General features: G+C 38.7%; 1 protein-coding gene across 1 annotated transcript in view; it reads right to left on the bottom strand.

Annotated features, from left to right (window-relative positions):
* Positions 1–14,413, bottom strand: part of CNTNAP2 (contactin associated protein 2) — a 2,823,191-nt gene that overhangs the window by 2,332,141 nt on the left and 476,637 nt on the right. The window lies entirely within an intron of this gene.

Raw genomic sequence — 14,413 nt, 5'->3', positions numbered from 1 at the left:
TTTTCTAATCAGATAATTCAAAAGTGGTCTCCAATCAATATTTTTTATAATTTATTGGCTAAAAATACCAAACAGTAGAGTAAGATTAAAATATAGTTGAATCTAAAAATGTTTTATAAAAACGTATCCCATAGAAACTTAGTGTTAAATAATGGTACAAGGCCAATACAACTTTTCCTTTCGATTGCAATTGTAAGTGAAGTGAGCTTTGGTAAATTAATAACATTAAGCTAACAAACACATCTCAGCAGCAGAACAAGAAAAAAATGTTCACCGAAAAATAAATCAATTGGCAAAATGTAAATTTGGTGACTCACTGGAAAGATTAATGTAAAAATACATCATTGAAATAAATTATAATATTTAAATAAACTAATTCTCATTAATCTCAGTGGTGTCACTAGAAGTTGCTATGCATGCAATAATCTATTTAGTGAAATAGTTTGATAAAGTAGTCCTATTAGGTTCACAGCACAGCAAAGCAGCAAATAGATTTCTAACCCTAATTATTTAAATGTTCCATTGCAGAATATAATTCAGACACTAACATAATATTCTCAGAAGTAGACATTGCTCATATTCTCAATAAAACAATGTTTTTCCAATTTTGGAACATACATAAGGTATGAGTGGATATTACATTCAATAATTTTTCAACTGGCTAACACGGTACCAAAACCTTTTCACTTGGATATTAAATCTAGAACTGTATTCATCAATAGTCTTTTTGTAAAATATTTTGTAGCCTGGTAGAAATTAAGTTAAATAGAGATGAGCTAATTTGTTAGAGTTAATTTAAATTCTCCTCAAATTTTACAAAAATTTGGATTCTCCAGCATATGGACATCTTGTAATTGACTCAATAAATTCAGCAAAACAGGGTCTTCAAAAGGTTAAAAATTAAGTACACAACACTCAACTTACTGCTCAACTGTCCTGCTGACCCTGTAGCCTGCCGACCATTCCCCTGAACCTCTTCTTTGTTCCTTCTCTCATTGTGCACCTATTCTTTGGACTTCTTCAATCTGGCCAAGGCTTGCGGCTCGACCAGGTCTCTGATGTCCCTTCACACTATGCCTCTATAGTGCATATTTTATCGTCACAAGGTTCACCCCCAAAGCGCTGACTAGGCCTCTAGCAATGCACACCATAACATACTGGCATCACAACGTGCACTGCGACATAATATGGAACATTCAATTTGCATGAAATAACTTTCATGTGCGTCAAATTACTCTGATACATTTAAGAGATTTACAGAACTCAATCAACTCTAATATTAAATGTTAGAAATAATAGATGTGGATAATGGAGACGGGCATATCAATCTGCAGAGGATCGAGTTTAAGTTGAATTTCCTGAAATTTGTTGTTTCACATAAATTCAAACACTGAAATTAGATTCGCAGTCAGCAAAAAAAAAAACTTGCCGGGCACCATATTCTACACTGCTGAAGCGTCAGAGAGCAGAGCAGACTAACGTCTATATGTATGGCTGTGCAAAATGCTGTGTAGCGAAAACATCTAGTGGATTATCATACCTTGTGCAGTGGTGGTCAGTACCTCGGCTGTCACTAATCAGCAGTTTCCTGTAAAGCATTGTTTGTACAGTTATATTCTATTTCATGAATCACTGGGTAAGTCTCTCTTCTGTAGAGTGTAAGCTCCTATGGTCAGCAAGATGCTCCTTCTTCTAAAAAGTGTAAACTCTTATAATCAGTGGGGTCCTCCCTCTATCTTAGAGTGTAAAGGCCCAGTCACACAGAACGACTTACCAGCGATCCCGAAAACGATGCGACCTGATAGGGATAGCAGGTAAGTCGCTGGGAGGTCGCAGGTGAGATGTCACACAGTCAGATCTTACTAGCGATGCAGGAACAATACAGGTCACAGTAGCGACCTGTATAACGATCTCAGCAGTCACTGTGACCCTGTCACACTGTCAAACACAGAGATGTGTCCTGCCCAGCAGGATATCGCCTTTGAAGAAAATGGCCTGGACCATTCTGCAATGACTAGAGATCTCACAGCAGGGGCCTGATCGCTGGTAGATGTCACACATAACGAGATCGCTAACGGGATCGCTACTGCGTCACAGAAACCGTGACTCAGCAGCGATCTTGCTAGCGATCTCGTTATGTGTGACAGTACCTTAAGAGCTTAAGATCAATGGGGTCCACTCTCTCTCTCTCTCTCTCTCTGGTAGAGTGTAAGCTCATATGATCAAGGGCATCCTCTCTACCTTCTATATAATCTATCCTTTTATAATCAGTGTAGTTCTCGCTCTCTTTCTCTCTCTCTGGTAGAGTGTAAGCTCTTATGATCAACGGCATCCTCTCTACACCTAAAGTATCTTTCCTCTTTTAATCAGTGGGGTCCCTTCTCATCTGTACAGTGTAAGCTATGGGTCCTCTCTCTTTTGTAGAGTGTAAGCCCTTATGATTAGCAGGATCCTCTCTCCCCCCTATATAATTTATACTTTTATAATCCCTGGGGTCTTTTCTTTTCTGTACAATGTAAGTTCTTATGTTCAGTGGGATCCTCTCTCTTTCTCTTGTAGTGTGTAAGCTCTTATGATTGGTGCAATCCTTTCTACCTCCTGTAAAGTGTATTTTCTTATGATCAGTGGGGTCCTTTCTCCTCTGTACAGTGTAATCTCTTATTACCAGTGGGGTCCTTTCTCTCTCCTGTAGAGTGTAAGAAGTAATTATAAGTGGGGTCCTTTCTGTCTCATATAAAATGTAAACTCTTCTGATCAGCGGGATCCTCTATCTCCCCTATAAAGTGTCAACTCTTATGATAATATAATAATAATAATAATAGAACAGTGTGGTTCTCTATTTTTCTATCCTCTTTCACATGTGTGGTTTCCAAGCATCCCAATATGGAGAATTATACAAATTTATTTGCCACAAATCAAACTTTGTGAGAAAATTCAGTAAATTTTAGCTTCTAAAGATCCACTCATATCTAGTAAATCAATGTTTCTCAACTCCAGTCCTCAAGACCCACCAACAGATCATGTTTTCAGGATTTCCTTAACTTTGCACAGGTGATGCAATTATTCCCTGTCTAACATTGAGGAAAACCGGAAAACATGATCTGTTGGTGGGTCTTGAGGACTGGAGTTGAGAAACACTGTAGTAAATAGTGATTATTCCATTAAATCATGCTGTGAGTGAGACATTGTCAGTCCATTGGTCTCCAAATATTGCAAAACAGCTCTAAATACTCTAAATACTGTGCCTCAACTGAAACTACAGTTTTCAGCACGCTACAAAAGCCATAGACAGTCAAATGCTGGGAATTTTTTTATGTGACAGCTGGAAAATCATAAATCAGAGAAAGCTGGTTTAAAATATACACGTGGTGCCAGACTTTCTGTCAAAGAAGCATCTACAGCTGTTGCCTCTACTACTGTATTAAGACATATGAATATATTGAAAAGTAGAAAGTGGAATCAAGGGATTTCTGTGCCTGAAGGAACTTTTATAAAGGAAGAAGTTCTCCAAATGAGATATCTCCTTGATGGTACTTGATACTACAATATATAGAGGTTAAATTAGACAATTCTTTCATGGTATATACTACGTTATATAGAGGTTAAATGAGACATTTTTTTCATGATATATACTACGTTATATAGAGGTTAAAAGATGTATAGAACACGTATAAACTATAGGAAGTTTCAATAATTTTCTCATTGCAACAGCATTGTAATCTTAGTTTTTCATTATTTCAAATATTACTTTTATTCTTCTGGATTTGCTTCTTACTAATTGTTCCTCTTTGAATAATAAATGTTCATTGTATTTTATAAACTGCTATAGTACATTATGTGGTTATACATGTGCAGTTAAACACATTTACATGAATACCTCATTATTTCTGTTTTAAAGCTTCATAGAAACTGTCCTATTCCTTTTTATAATTATTCTTCTCTCTGACAGTCATACTAATTTCAAATTGAATGAAACGTATCATGGGAAATTGCATTTAATTATCTATAGCTTTAAAGGGATACTAACCTCAATTTGCTTCTTGATTTGCTTGCTGGGAATTGCATTAAAATTGCAATATCGCATTTCTTATTCAATGTCATACATCGTTACACTCTAATATACTGTGTATATGTCAAGCTGTACTCTAAGATGTACAATAGCAGTACAGCGCAGTAATGTGGGACAGAGAGGATTCCTGAAACTACCTGAGAAGGTAGTTAGCTGGTAAACCACTAGGGGGCAATAGAGTGGAGAAAACATGTGAGCAGAGAATTCCCTAGCAGAGTTAATACTAGTGAAGCCCACCAGATGGCCAGAAAGCCATGTCACAACATGAGGTCTTGTAAATACACAGGGGAAAATTCTAAACGTAGTCAGAGGGAAGCAAATAGTCAGTAGCCGGGAAATCAGAACTCAGATTCGAGGGAGAATGGGAAAAAGACAAGAATGAAATCAAGGTAAACAGATAAGGAACGAACAGGGAGACAAACAAGCAGGGAGCTGAAGGGAGACAGCGGGAGAGACACTGACAAGACGGAAATAGAGAACTGAGGAGGTTAACAACAGGTCAGGTGAACAAGGAGGTCAGGAGAGTGCAGGGCAGACAACAGGTCACTCACTAGCAGAGCACAGCAGAGCCAGAAATATCACTGACATAGTCCCAGAGAAACAGTGCCCTAATAAAGTAGGCTGACCTCCAGAATGAGGCAGGAAGGATTAACCCCTAACATAACCTGCATCAGAAGTGAAACTAAAAAAAAGGCTCAGCTCCAGCTGAGCCAGGAGTAAATCATGACAGTATAGTCAGCTATTCATAGGCATGTATAATAATGATTTGTTTGCTCTTCTTCAGGTTTATTGTTATAACCTGCGATTATAAAATTCCTCAACAATTGAAATTGTTATAATTAAAGAAAAAATGGATATTTGGGGGGTTAGAAATTGGAGTTTTCTATCCATTATTATTATACACTGATCATGTTTTCTTACATATCCAAATAAGTGTTATAACCAGAGTCCGATGGGCCCCAATGCAAAATTTGGAACTGGGTGTCCACCCTTCATGATGGTCAGATTTATACAACCTTGTATCATTCTAAACCTTATAAAAATGTATGTGCAGTGCTGTACACCCACAATTATTCAGAAAAGTCTACCTTCTTGCACTAATCTCTCCTATCCTGGTCTGTATCCCTCCATCCAGGTATATGTGTTCCCCATTCTAGCCCCTTCTTGCTGATTATGCAAAGCATGCTGGTATGTACATTCTCTATCTTGGACCCATCCTGGTATATATGTCTCCCATTTTTGGCCAATTCCTATTTATTTGTCTCCCCTCCTGGTATATATGTATCTTATCATGGGCCATTTACTGTTATTTATGTCTCCCATCATGGCATATATGTTCTCCATCCTGGTATACATTTCTCCCATCCCAGGCTTCTTCCTGGTATATGTGTCCCATCCTGGGCCACTTCCTGTTTTTATCCCCCTCCCGATTCTGCCATTGTTTTCTAATGCATAGAAAAAAAACATTCTCAGGACATATTCTTGGATGCTTATCTAGCTAAAATAGGTGCTGGCATCGGTGCACCTTCTGTGACCACAATCTGATCCAAAGTTTGTGCATAACATGCAGTCAGTAAAATTGGTTTTAGGATGCTAATTTTATTAAGTACTGCAATGTGAATTCTAGTTGGAGAAGAATAAAAATAGGACCTTAAAATAAAATATATTTTAAAGAACTTAATGGCCAGCGGAGATCTTGTAAGGGTCATTTTAAGAGATCAGTGTGAGGGGACTAGTGCAGTGGAGTATTATTTCATTTTTTTACATCCCTTAGATACTTTTTAAAGCAAAAAAAAATTAATATAAAAATACCTTTTTACTCCAATAATCTATGATAGAATTGCTTTTAGATAACAGCAATATATTAAGTCAACTTTGTAGATGGTGAGACATGGAATATCACATTACATCCTAATGTACATCTATACTTCTAGCGCCTATCTTTGAATCAGTGGTTAGGTAGATAGATAGATAGACTGACTAAGCATTATTAATTAAAAAAAGTCTTTTTTTTTTCTCCATTATAAGATTCATATTAAGCAGGGAATATTTTCACCTTCTCTGAAGGTGCTTTTTGACAGATGTTTCAAAGGTAACCTTCTCAGCCTTAACAGCTGTAAGGATAATTGAGTTACCAGTTAACTTATTGCCCCACAGCAAAACAAATCATAATGGTACAAAAGGATGTCAGGTAAAGAAAAGTATGAAAATAGAAAGCAGAATGTTATGGGGCCAATTACTGATTGGATTAACCTTTAAAAGATTTAAATGTTGACAGAGATATAAAACAAATGGGACAAAAGGCATAAAAAGAGTGTCAAAACCTTAAGAAAATATGAGACCAAAATTTATACAATTTAAAAGGCAAATAAATAGAAAAAAAGTATGTATAGTAAAAACATATATTTACTTGTTTGCATTCTTAGCATTAACTTTAAATTAACAAACCTAATCTCTGGATAAACAAGTATCATGAGAAATCGAGCAACATGCATTCTTCTTTCATCTGGTATCCTAAATTACTGAATCTTCTACAAATTTTAACTGTAAAAAATCAACTGGAGAGATACAGGAAGATAAAAAGGGCAATTTTAATATAATTTAAATAAATTAACATCCCATCCCTCTTTCCCTGTGAACCCCCCCCAAAGTATATATATATATATATATATATATATATATATATATATATATATATATATATATAACTCAAAAAAATAAATGGAACGCCTAAGCAACATAATGTAACTCATCACTTATACAACATAATGTAACTCATTACTCATTACTTCTGTGAAATCAACCTGTCCAGTGACGAAGCAACACTTATTGTGAATCAATTTTTCATGCTGTTCTGCAAATGGAACAGACAACAGGTAGAAATAATAGGCAATTAGCAGGACACCCCCAATAAAGCAGTGGTTCTGCAGGTACTGATCACAGATCAGTTCTCTGTTCTCATCCTTTGTGTGTGTTGTTTTTGTCACTTTTGCATTTTATCATTGCTTTCATCCCTAGCGGTAGCATGAGACATTTTCAACATTCCACAGAAGTTGGTCAGGTTATGCAGCTCATACAGAACGGCGCATCACTGTGAGCTGTGGCAAGAAGGTTAACTATGTCTGTCGGCACAATTTCTAGAGCATGGAGCAGATACCAGTAGACAAGCCAGTATACCAGGTAAAACAACCCAATAGCAGGACAGCTACCTCAGGAGAAACAGTACCAGATCCCTGCAAAGTAACCTCCAACAGGCCCCTAATATCCATATGTCTGCTCAAACTGTCAAAAACAAACTCCATGAGGGTGGTATGAGGCCCAACGTCCACATGTGGGTGTTGAGCTTACAGCCCAACACTTTGCAGAGAAATTGGCTTTTGCCAGAGAACACCAAGATTGGCAGATTCGACTTTAGTGCCCTGTGTTCTGCATGGATGAGAGATGGTTCCCAAAGAGCATGTGACAGGCATAACAGGCGAGTCTGAAAACGTCGATGATAATGTTGTGCTGCATGTAATATCCTCCAGCATGACTGGTTTGGCAGTGGGTCGGTAATGGAATTGTGAGGCAATTCTTTGGTGGGCCACACAGCGCTCTATGTGCTAGACAGGGGTACCCTTACTGCCATTAGGTACTGGGATGAAATTCTTGACCTCTTGTGAGATGATATGCGGGATAAGTGGGCACTGGACTTATATTAGTGACCTGCTGGAGGTCATTTTGCAGGGATCTAACGCCGCTCCTCATGTTTCTCCTTGCATAAAGGAGGCAGAGACAGTTGTGCTGCTGGGTTTCTGCTCTCCTATGACCCTGTATACTTCTCTTGGTGTACTGGCCTGTCTCCAGGAATCTGATCCACACTGTCTCATGCTACCTCTAGAGTGAGAGCCATGACAAAATGCAAAAGTGACCAAAACATGGGCCAAAAAGGATGAGAACAGAGAAATGGTCTCTGGTCACTACCTGCAGCATCACTTCTTAATAGCGGGTGTCTTTTAGAGATGAGCGGTGTTCGAATCGAACTGTTTGCCAATCTCAAATTCAACCTGTTTTAGGAGATGTTCGAGTCGTTCGACGAACGCGAACAATTAGCTTCAAATTCGACAGTTCGAGGTTATGTTCGATAACGGTTCGATCACCAAAAGCGTAACTGGCTTTTCACATACACGTTTTGCTACATGTTTTCAGCAAAAAGAATTGTATCTACGGGATTTCACTCCATTAACTGTAATGTAATCCTGAAACACTACAGGGAATAACGCAGGTAGTGAATTCTGTGCATTTCATTGCGTTTTGCTGCGTTATTCCCTGCATTATTTCGCGTTTTTAGGAAATAGTGATCATCACTTCCCTGCGTTTTGCAAGGAACTGATGTCACTAGAAGAGGAATATGAAATTGATCAGACAGTAAACACACACATATCACACTCACACACAGACACATACATGTATCATTCACAGACACATAGAAATCAGGCAACATACATTTCGAGGGCTGGTATTTTGCCAGATACTGCTCCCCATAAAAAGTCTATGGGGACCAGAATCGGGCGCAAAGGGGTAGGAGCTCACCGGGCGGCTGTCACACTGCTCCCGCGGCAGCACTTTCATCTTCCCGAACCACCGCTCATTAGTCTCATAACATGTTCCCTGCTCACCGGTGGCTGTGATTGGTTGCATTCAGACGAGCCCCCACGCTGAGTGACGGCTGTCTCACTGCAAACAATCACAGCCGCCGGTGGGCGGGTCTATATAGTGCAGTACAATAAATAAATAAATAATTTTAAAAAACGGCATGCGGTCGCCCTCCAATTTTCCAATTGCCAAGATAAAGCCTCACAGCTGAAGGCTGGTATTCTCAGGATGGGGAGCCCCACGTTATCGGGAGCCCAACAGCCTAAAAATATCAGCCAGCAGCCGCCCGGAATTGCCACATCCATTAGATGCAACAGGCCCAAGATCTCTACCCGGCTCATCCCGATTGCTGTGATGCGGTGGCAATCAGGGTAATAAGGAGTTAATGGCAGGCCATAGCTGCCATTAAGTCCAAGATTAGTAATGGCAGCGTCTATGACATGCCATGACTAATCTATAAGTAACAGTAAATAAACACAACACCAAAAAATCCTTTGTTTAAAATAAAACACAAAAAATCCTCTTCTTTCACCACTTTATTAAAATCCCCAAATACCCCTACAGGTCCGACGTAATCCACACGAGGTTCCACGACGCTTGCATACTGATCCAGCGGCGTCTGACATAGCACTCAATGCAGCCCCTTGGACGAGGCTACCGGGGTAACTCCAGGACATTCCTCATGGTCGGTGAGAAATAAAGTGACATCACCGACCGGCAGTGACTGCTGTATGAGAAATACTGTTTGGGGGGAGAAACATACATCATAAATAAAAGCTGTGATATCTATCAACCAATCCATTATCTATCTATCTATCTATCTATCTATTATCTATCCATCTATCCATCTATTTATCCATCTTTCTATCTACCTATCTATCTATCCATCTATTATCTATCTATCCATCTATTATCTATCTATCCATCTATCTATCCATCTATCTATCTATTATCTATCTATCTATCTTTTTATCTATTATCTATCCATCTATCCATCGATTATCTATTTATCTATCTATCCCTCTATCTATCTATCTATCCCTCTATCTATCTATCTATCTATCTATCCATCTATCTATCTATTATCTATCTATTTATCTATTATCTATCTATATATTATTTATCTATCCATCTATCCATGTTTTCTATGTGTTTGTATGTGTTTGTATTTGCCTGCCATTGTTTTCAATCGTGTTCGCCGGTGTTCGAAAGTGTTCGACGAACGTTCGACGAACACACCCCAAGTTCGATGAACTGAACCGAATACGAACACTTGGGTGGTGGCTTATCTCTAGTGTCTTTCTAATTGCCTATAATTTCTTCTGGTTGTCTCGTCCATTTGTACAGTAGCAAGAAAAATTGAGTTACAACCGCTGTTGCTTCATAACTGGACAGGCTGATTTCACAGAAGCATGAAAGCATGATTGAATTGGATTTACATTGTGTCGTTTAAGTGTTCCCTTTATTCTTTTGGGCAGTAATATATATATATATGTTGAACATGTCACCAATTTTCTAAGTAAATGTATTTCTTTTTCTTTCCAAAGGTACTATTGACATGAATTTCTCAGCAGATTTCGGTAACAACCCATCCATTCCACAATGGCAAAGGAATCAAACATGGATGTCCATAAATGTAGTGAGAAATGACACACGAGTACAGTATTTAAAGCATGAAGAAAGAAAGATGGAAAAGCCATAGAAAGTCATGACACCAGCTGATATCTTTAAGTAATTAAAAAACAATAATGAAATTAAAGTGAAAATTAATATCAACTGATTAAACTTATGGTAGATTGTGCAAAGATATGCACTACTTTTGCTACTTTGATTGTCTATAACACAATGTATGTGATAACATTATCAAATGCATTATTAAAAAGTAGCATGTAGATAAAGTCAACCTTTGAGCAGTGTTTTAGGGGGCACCTAGAGTTAGTCATATATAAGTCACCGTTTGACAATTAAAAATATACCTATACCATCTCTCCTCCCCCAGCTTGATAGCTTTTTCTAAATATTGCTTGCCCCTATACTGTAATAACATAGTATTACAGTAGAATATATAGGACTGAAGCCCAGCCCCAGTAAATCCCTGTGGCTTGGTTTCACTGAAATACTAAGATAGCATCCATGGGGGTAGCTAGCAGGTCCAAATCATGTGCCAAAAATGCTGCTGTCAGAGACTGAGTGCAGCATATAATGCACTAACAGCAGCAATCTAAACAAGCTTTCATCACTGCTGTTAGAGGTATATGGAGGCTGTGTAACACAGCCAGCATCTACCATATATGGAACAGGCCCAGCTCCTGAGCCTGCTCAGGAACTGGTACCCAACTTGTGATACATATGTATATCATATGTTAAGAATGGACTAATTCAAAGTTTATTTATGTTTTTAATAGCTGTTATTTTTTTTTTTTTTCAAAATTTTCATATCTTTGTCATTGATACCTTTTAATGGCTAACTGAAAAGATGGTAATAATAGCAAGCTTTCGAGACTAAATTACCATCTTTTCAGTTAGCCATTAAAAGGTATCAACCACTGAGGACTTCAGTTCTTTTAAACTATTTTTTATCTCTACTGGCTAACACGGTACAAAGATATATTTTACCTGTATCATATCTTTGTCTTAATTTAGAAAAAAATTCTACTGCTTTGAAATTGTTAAACCTGCTTCTGGTCTTAATATTACACTTATACTTCTTGTTCTGTGAAGATTACTTTTCAATAGACAACTAATCATAACAGGATTAAAGTTAAGAGAAAAGGCCCCTTTACACACTGCAACATCGCTAGCGATATCGCTGTAACGTCACCGGTTTTGTGACATAATAGCGACCTCCCCAGCGACATTGCAGTGTGTGACACGCATCAGCGACCTGGCCCCCGCTGTGAGGTTGCTGATCGCTACAAATCTTTCAGGACCATTTTTTGGTCCTTTGTTTCCCGCTGCGCAGCATGCATCGGTATGTTTGACACCATTACAACGACATTCTTAGCGACTTAGAACCCAGCGTGCTATAGCGTTCCCTTTCCCTTGCTGTGTGACATGTCCCCAATGACCAGCGAGGTTGTTCTGCAGGTCCGTATCGCTGCTGCGTTGTTTGCCAGGTCTGCCTGTTTGACAGCTCACGAGCGACTTTCCAGACCTGGCCGGGATCGCTAGTGAGATCACTAGAAAGTCTCAGTGTGTAAAGGGGCCTAAACACCTAAATGTAGATGACACAGTATCATTACTGATAAATGAGTGATCACCACTGTTTATCCCACCCCCTACATAATGACCTCCTAAAAAGAACATATCAAGCTAATCAAACTTTTTTTTAGAAAAGTAATTTGTGTAAGTATGTCTTTCGCTGTCTGTCGACTTTGTGGCTGTTGTAAACCATAGATATAAATGCCTGTAATCGACACTGGGATAAGATGACTGCCCTCATAATCAAGGAAATAAAAAAATAAATATCCAATCATTAAATAAAAATAACTTAGAAAAAATATATGTATCATTGTCTGGTTTTAATTATGACAAAATAATCTGTTCCCTTTAACTGACAGATCTCGCAGTATGTACTATTAAACAAAATACAATTTCACTTCTCAGTTTTCAAAAATTCCAAGCATATGCTACTGATTTCATCATTTTTTTCTGTATCCAATGTTGTTCTGTCACTGTGAGTTAGCACATTATGACACACATATTAATGTGTGAATTGCATTGAACACACAATCATTGGTCCAAATTGAGCTGAGAAAGTAAAATTGAGTCTTTTACTGTTTAGAATATATGAGCTGAGCAATATTCATGGCTCAACAGAGCCCAAGCATCTGCAAATAAGATGAGTTCTACTCATGTCTATGGCCATAAAATAATCAGTAGCCTTCACTAATTAATTATAGGAGCAGGTAATGGTAGTATAGAATGAGATTTGCCACATACAAACATTATAACCATATGAATTTCTTGATATTTATTGAACAAAGCTATCTCCTCGGAGCAGCCTACTGCAGGTTAATTTGTAAATCGGCAGGGATATAGTAAAATAACAGTTTAGACTGAAGCATAAAAGTTCCTGGTGCAGAGAAATCCATTAACCTTGATGTTCACTGTGCTTGCCTGCTTATATATACACAAGCTATGGCAACTTGGTCATAAGTATGAGCATTTTCTAAGTCTTTACAGTATTAAAGAAACAGGCCAAAACATTATAGCACAAAAGTACTGTTATTGCTATTTTCATGTCTATCGTTAGTTATTTTGTTATATTTCAAATTAAAATTAAAAGAAATTGAAATCTTGAAAGGGGGAGTCATTTTATCTTTTATTTAACAGATATGTTGGGTTTGACTCTTTGTCACCTACAAGAATACAAATATTGCTGGTTACTCCACCTATACTTGTTTGTGTATTCTTCCTCACAGACTGGTGTGGCTGAAAAAAGACGTGTCCTTTAAAAGGTTATCCACTATATTTACATTGATGGTCTATCCTTACTATAGGTTATCAGTGTCTGATTGGCCGGGGTTCAACACTCTGCACCTCTGCTGATTTTGGAGACGGCGTGTCATGTCTCCACCAGAATGCACTTCTGCAACTTCTGCTTCGATCACCAGATGCCGCCATATTCCCACCATGGGCAGTGCTGGTTATAGAGTAGGAATCAGTACCAGTGACTCTGATGGGCGCAGGCTCCATCCATCCACTAAACTGGGTTTCCCTGGGACCTGCAGTACCACTGGCTGACTGTACTAGCATATGTCTTCCAGCTGAAGTTACAACATTTCAGCCACAGCCAATGGGAAGGCACCACACCCTTTTATTCCCCCTCCTGTCTGCTAGTCGGCACCAGATATAGTCTTGTAGTATTATTGCTGTGCCTCTGGTTCACACCCTGCTCTTGAACTTTTGATCTCTCTGTTTTTGACCTCTGCCTGTTCACTGATGACTCTCATGCCTACCTTTTTTTGTACTTTGCTGCCATCTCCGGTTTGACCTTAGCCTGATTTCCTGACTATGATCTTGCCTGCCGATTTTGTTCCTTTTTGGGTCACCTGGTCTTGACCCTGCCTGACAACCATTCTTCTCTGGATTGCAGCCTTCCATAGGCAGTGACCTCTGGGACCTTGTTAATTCCAGATCCCTGTACAGGGGTTAAAGGGTTTTGGGGTGCTTAGGATCCTGCTGAGTGGGAAGCTAACCTCTAGTCTGTCCTGCATCTGTGGCCCCGGGCAGACATCACATGACAACAGCAGCAGGCAGCCAGAAATGCTCAGTTCCAGAGCTGCCTCAAGTTCTGATTGTGGCCGTGGCTGGGTGCTGCACATGCACCTCTATTAGCTGACTGGGCAGCTCCGGAACTGAGCATTTTCCTCTGTCTGCTTCCATCACCAACACCGGCCACAGCTGATTGGCGGGGGTGTCGGGTGTCAGATGTGGATGACCTATCTTAAGGAAACCCCATCAATGTTAAGGTGGTAGATGACCTCTTTAAATTTAACCAAGGCAGGGAAGATAATAAGGGCAATAGTATAGTTGTAACCCTTTATGTATTAACTAATCTGCCCTAAAAAAGTAAACATTTTTGATAATGGTCGAGTTACTAGCTTAAGATTCAGAGCAGTAATTTTACACATTTGCATAGGTAAAGTCATTAGAAAAATTGATTTATACTTTTTTACATGTCACGGTATAGAACAACAAAACAAA

This window comes from Anomaloglossus baeobatrachus, chromosome 6 (assembly GCF_048569485.1).
Source record: "Anomaloglossus baeobatrachus isolate aAnoBae1 chromosome 6, aAnoBae1.hap1, whole genome shotgun sequence".
Lineage (NCBI taxonomy): Eukaryota > Metazoa > Chordata > Amphibia > Anura > Aromobatidae > Anomaloglossus > Anomaloglossus baeobatrachus.
Note: the sequence above shows the minus strand (reverse complement) of the source record. Positions and strands in the feature narration are given on the sequence as shown.